Raw genomic sequence first — 6000 nt, 5'->3', positions numbered from 1 at the left:
CTGCCCGGCCCCTGAACTCCGGGCCCAGGAGGCTAGCCCCCGGTGCCCGCTGTTCCCCCTCCCCGCAGGCTCAGCTCATTGAGCCATCAGAGCAATGCTCTGTGAGGTGGGGCTGTGAGCTCTTGGGGCAGCACAGCTGCATAGCCACAGCCTGACCCGGTGCTCTGTGCTGCGTGGTGGCGTGGCTTGCTCTAACCGGGCAGTGCAGCTGCCTGTCCTGGTGCTCTGGGCAGCACTGCTGTAGTGCCGCCAGCCACTGATGCTCCAAGCAGTGCGGTAAGGGGGCAGGGAGCAGGGGAGGAGGGTTGGATAGAGGGCAGGGGATTTCGGGGTGGTGATCAGGGGGTGGGGGTGTGGATTGGGTCGGGATGGTCAGAGGGCAGGGAACATAGGGCACAGGTCCTGGGGGGCAGTCAGGGAGAAGAGGTGGTTGGATGGGGCAGGGTCAGGGAGCAGTCAGGAAGGAAAGGAGGGGTTGGATGGGGCAGCGGGGGGCAGTCAGGGGTGGGGGTTCTGGGAGCGGTCAGGGGACAGGGAGTGGAGGAAGGGGGTTGGATAGAGGGCAGGGGATTTCGGGATGGTGGTCAGGGGGTTGGGGTGTGGATGGGGTCAGGGCGGTCAGAGGACAGGGAACATGGGGGCAGGGACCTGGGGGGGGCAGTCAGGAAGGAGAGGAGGAGTTGGATGGGGCGGCAGGGGGCAGTCAGGGAGAAGGGGTGGTTGGATGGGGCAGAGGTCCTGGGGGTCAGTCAGGAATGAGAGGAGTGGCTGAATGGGGCAGCAGGGGGTAATCAGGGGTGGAGGGTCTGGAGATGGTCAGGGGACAGGGAGTGGGGGGTGGTGGATGGGGCAGGAGTCCTGAGGGGCCATCAGGGGGCAAGAAGCAAGGGGGAGAGGGGCAGATAAGGGGCGGGGGCAGGGCCTGGGCCATGCCTGGCTGTTTGGGGAGGCACAGCCTCCCCTAACCGACCCTCCATACAATTTTGGAAGCCTAATGTGGCCCTCAGGCCGAAAAGTTTGCCCTTGACATTTCACAAAAAAATCAATTAAAAAAGTTAATCAGCGAGGCACTTACATGTACAAGTAACTGCTCATTTGTGGTATGCAAACGTGTTTTTCATGTGCAATTAGTCATCTGCTTGCACGTGCACCTGCCCATTTTGCTGGCACAGCTGAAGAACAGCCCTTGGGAAACGTAAAACCTCTACAGCCTGGAGATTTCCAGGCACCCTGTAGTTTGGGAACGGATGGGTGTGGGAGGGAGGGGGTTAGATGAGCCACCTCATGCATGCCAATTTCAACAGTAATAAGAACGAGGAGTCCTTGCGGCACCTTAAAGACTAACAAATTTCTTTAAGCAGAAACTGTGGGTTTTAGCCCACAAAAGCTCATGCTCAAATAAATTTGTTAATCTCTAAGGTGCCGCAAGGCCTCCTGGTTCTTTTTGCAGCTCCAGACTAACAGGCTGCCCCTTTGAAATGTCAACAATGTAAATCCACCCTGGAAAGCGGAGGCCACAGTAACCCTGAGAAAAGGCCCCTGATCTGCCCCTTCCCGGAGTCCAGGCGCATTCGGCTCTGGGATGGGGCTAGGCCAGCACGTTACAGGGCTGCCCCGATCAGACCCAGCCCTGAACAGCTTCCGCGGCTTTCGCAGCTGCGGTTTGTGCTTCAGGCTCGTCTCTGGTTACAACTTCTCTGCGCGGCCGCTGCGAGCAAAGAACTCCCGGCCCAGCAACCCCACGCACCCGGCGGCGGCGCCGCTGCCATACGACGAACCCAAGGGGGGCGCTCCCGCCCCTCGGCCCTGGCGCAGCCAGTCACTCTGCCCGCTCCCATTGCGAGGGGCTGCGCGGCGCAGGGCGGCTCCCATTGGCCGGAGCGGGGCCGTCTCGGCGGGCGGGGGGCGGATTGGCAGCCGCGACGGGAGGTTTCTTTGTGGGAGCGGCTGATGGAGCGTGGGGGAGGCCGTGGCCGCTGTCCCTCCGCCTGGCAGGTAGGAGCCAGTCTCCCCGGTGTGGTGTGCAAGGGGAGCTCTCCCAGAGAGCCCTGGGTGTGGGCTGGATCCTGCTCTGCTTTCCAACAGGCGCCAATCCGGAGTGACTCCAGTGGAGTCACACCAGCCTGAAACTGGCCTGCTGCGGGGGAGCGCAGAATCAGTGCCCGCCTCTCTGGGTGTGGGTTGAGCTTCAGGCTCTGCTGAGGCTCGGGGGGATAAATCAGTGGTTTCAGTGGCGCAAAAATGGTATCCAGCCTTGGCGCTCTTGTTTTGTGGTACAAGTAAAGCACCAGAACTGTTGCCTTTGCTGGCTGAGCAGCGATCCATTCTCCTCCATTGCCAAATGGCAAAAGTATTTTGGGATTGACCAGATGTTTGGGGGGGGGGGGGGAGGATCATAATCTTTCTGTGGTTATTAAATCTGCTGCTGCCTGTTACTAATGTGGTGTTTAGCAGTACTGTTATTATGGACCTCACCAGTCACTCACCGCATACTAGGCACTTACAGAATATTAAGTGCAAATGTGCATTGGCTTCTCATTTTGGTTGGTTATTCTTAAGGCAGCCTTGTTGCTATATACGGTGCTCTGCAATAGATTCAGCTCAGCGACCGAGAAGTTAAATCCTTGCCTGGTGCAGCTGGCGGCCACATTTTTAATGTTCATTTTAAAGTTGTTTAGAGTCTGTATTGGGTGTCAGGAAGTGCCAGTGCCCAGTAAAGGTGTTTAAAGTCTACAGTGAGCCAATTGCACTTAGTTGGAGCTAGGACGCAGTTTGTTTAGATAAAGTCGTTTTTCTCTAATTCTATCCAGATGTAAATCAAAAAGAAACTACTTGTCAAATAGGGTTATTAGCACCATTCAGTGGCAAATGTTGAGTGTGGGGGCCACTTCCTGAGAGAGGCTGAGGTCCCACAACTTCCATTGGACCTGCCCCTGCTCCCAAGTGGTGGGGAAATTTCCATTGTTTCTGCTAGCCCTTTGCTAAATCCACTTCAGCTCTACCACTGGGAGCAATGTCAGGGATGCCCTTTCAGATTTTGGGGGGAGGGGGGGAGGACTTTAACCATCATTCCTGGGGCTACTTAGGCACTTGAAAACTCTTATTTTTTTTTTGGCAGATAATTTAGCAATTAGTTGACAGGAGCCCTATATTTAATTCTTTTGTAGAAGAAAGAAAATTAAATAAAATATTAGACCCACTCAGCTCTAATAACAACATGTTCTGACATCTTGTGGCAAGTCACTTAAGGGACACTGGTTAGGTTTATAATTTTAATGTATATTCTTACTCTATTACTAACTCTGTGGAAAGAGAGACCCTGTCAGGACTCCTGGCAGGACCGGCGCTAGGGGTTTTAGGACCCTAGGTGCACGGCAATTTCGCTGTCCCGCGCCCTGGTCCTGCGACTCCGGTGGAGCTGCCACAGTCGTGCCTGTGGAGGGTCCGCTGGTCTGCAGCTCTGGTGGAGCTGCCGCAGTGGTGCCTGCGGGAGGTCTACCAGAGCCGTGGGAGCAGCCGACCGTCCGCAGGCACAACTGTGGCAGCTCCACTGTAGCCGGGGACCCTCCGCAGGCACGACTGTGGAAGCTCCACCGGAGCCGCCTGCCGCCCCCTCCAGCAAAATGCCGCCCACCAATAATCCTGGTGCCCTAGGCGATTGCTTAGGCCGCTTAAATGGCAGCGCCGGCCCTGACTCCTGGGTTCTATTCCAGCTCTGGGAGGAGAGCGGGGTCTAGTGGGTTATAGCGGGGAGCAGATACATCTTGATTCTATATAAGAACATCAGAATGACCATACTGGGTCAGACCAATGGTCCATCTAGCCCAGTATCCTGTCTTCCAACAGTGCCCAATGCCAAGTGCTTCTGAGGGAATGAACAGAACAGGTAATTATCAGGTTGCCCTGTTGCCCACTCGCAGCTTCTGGCAAACAGAGGCAAGGGACATGCAGATCATGACGTTGGATCCCTGTCCACCTGGGCTTATAGCCTTTGCTGGTCCTATCCTCCATGAACTTATCTAGTTCTTATAGTTTTGGCCTTCACAACATCCCCTGGCAGAGTTCGACATGTTGACTGGGAAGAAATACTTTTTTTTTTTTGTTTGTTTTAAATCCGCTGCCTGTTAATTTCATTTGGTGACCCCGAGTTCTTGTGTTATATGAAGGAGTAAATAACATTTCCTTATTCAAGTTTTCCACACCATTTATGATTTTATAGACCTTTATCATATCGCCCCTTAGTCTTCTCTTTTCCAAGCTGAAGAGTCCCAGTCTTTTTAATGTTTCCTCATACATTTCTGTTGCCCTTCTCTGTACCTTTTCCAAATCCAGTATATCTTTTTTGAGATGGGGTGACCAAATCTGCATGCACTAGTCAATATGTTGATTTACCATGGATTATATAGAGGCAATATGATATTTTTCTCTTATTATCTATCCCTTTCCTAATGATTCCCGGTATTCTGTTAGCTTTTTTAATTGCCAGTGCATATTGAGCAGATGTTTTCAGAGAACTATCCACAAATGACTCCGAGATCTCTTTGGGTTCAGCTAATTTAGACCCCATCATTTTGTATGTATAGTTGGGATTATATTTTGCCAAGTGTGTTACTTTGCATTTATCAACACTGATTTTTTTCTGCCATTGTATTGCCCAGTCACCCAGTTTTGTAGCTTCTCGCAGTCTGTTTTGGGCTTAACAATCTTGAGTAATTTTGTATCATCTGCAAATGTTACCACCTCACTGTGTACCCCTTTTTCCAGATCAGTTATGAATGTGTTGAATAGGACTGGTCCCAGTACAGACCCCTAGGGGACACCACTATTTACCTCTCTCATTGTCACCTTTTATTCCTACCCTTTGTTTCCTATCTTTTAACTGAAGTGCCTGGCAGTGCTTTCAGGATCATCTAACGATCCTTAATTTACTTTAATGATAAGCCTTTTGTTATCTTAATCACCCTGCCTCTGTTTATAAACAAACTCACTGCTGCAAAGGCTGTGCTGCTCCCAGCTTCGCAACGCTGTTAATAGCTCCGGCTTGGGCTGGGTAAGTAGAAACACGGGGAGAGGGGACTAAAGCCCTGCCCTGCCCCGCACTAATGGCACCCCATGCAATATTAAGAACACTAGTGTAGACAAGACTCCTGAGCCCACTGACTTTTTATGGAATTATCCAGTGCTAATAGAAGATCTAGACAACAGTGGCTGAAGTGCCAGTTGATACCAGTGTTCCTGCTGTAGGTACCTCTGGTGGATGCAACAGTGGGAAATTTTGGAGAACAAAAATTGTATGTAAACAAGGCTAAATGGCTTAAATTGTTGATTTTAATCATGAGTTAAATCAGCAAGCAGGAAACCTGGATTTAAATAATTGATTTTAATCTTAAAAACAAGGAGTCTGGTGCTAACAGATTTATTTGGGCATAAGCTTTCATGGGTAAAAAACCTCACTTCATCAAATGCATGGAGTGAAAGTTACAGAAAGTTGCCTGCATCTGTAACTTTCACTAAATGCATCTGAAGAAGTGAGGGTTTTTTTACCCATGAAAGCGTATGCCCAAATAAATCTGTTAGGCCTTGGCTACACTGGCGCTTTATAGCGCTGCAACTTTCTCGCTCAGGGGTGTGAAAAAACACCCCCCTGAGTGCAGCAAGTTACAGCGCTATAAAGCGCCAGTGTAAACAGTGTCCCAGCGCTGGGAGCGTGGCTCCTAGTGCTGTAAGCTAATCTCCACAGGGAGGTGGAGTACCTGCAGCGCTGGGAGAGTTCTCTCCCAGCGCTGGCGCCGCGACCAAACTCGCGCTTCAAAGTGCTGGCGCAGGAGCGCTCTCACGGCAGCTCTGTACAGCTGGAAGTGTAGTCATACCCTTCGTCTTTAAGGTGTCACCGGACTCCTTGTTGTTTTTGTGGATACAGACTAACACAGCTACCCCCGATACTTGATTTTAATCTTGTTTTGCATTTGTACTTTAGTTGTTTCCCTAAAGAAACATTCT

At 51.4% G+C, this 6000-nt stretch overlaps 1 protein-coding gene across 2 annotated transcripts in view; it reads left to right on the top strand.

Annotated features, from left to right (window-relative positions):
* Window positions 1–1937: 1937 nt before the first annotated feature.
* The window catches only part of CEP68 (centrosomal protein 68), a 28841-nt gene continuing 24778 nt past the window's right edge, over window positions 1938–6000 (top strand). For both annotated transcript variants that reach the window (XM_075064444.1, XM_075064443.1), the window contains exon 1: window positions 1938–2005. The gene's annotated coding sequence lies outside the window, so the exon portion shown is untranslated. The remainder of the gene's footprint in view (window positions 2006–6000) is intronic.

Source organism: Chelonoidis abingdonii, chromosome 3 (assembly GCF_003597395.2).
Source record: "Chelonoidis abingdonii isolate Lonesome George chromosome 3, CheloAbing_2.0, whole genome shotgun sequence".
Lineage (NCBI taxonomy): Eukaryota > Metazoa > Chordata > Testudines > Testudinidae > Chelonoidis > Chelonoidis abingdonii.
The sequence above is the reverse complement of the archived record's forward strand: the minus strand, read 5'-3'. Positions and strand labels throughout refer to the sequence as shown.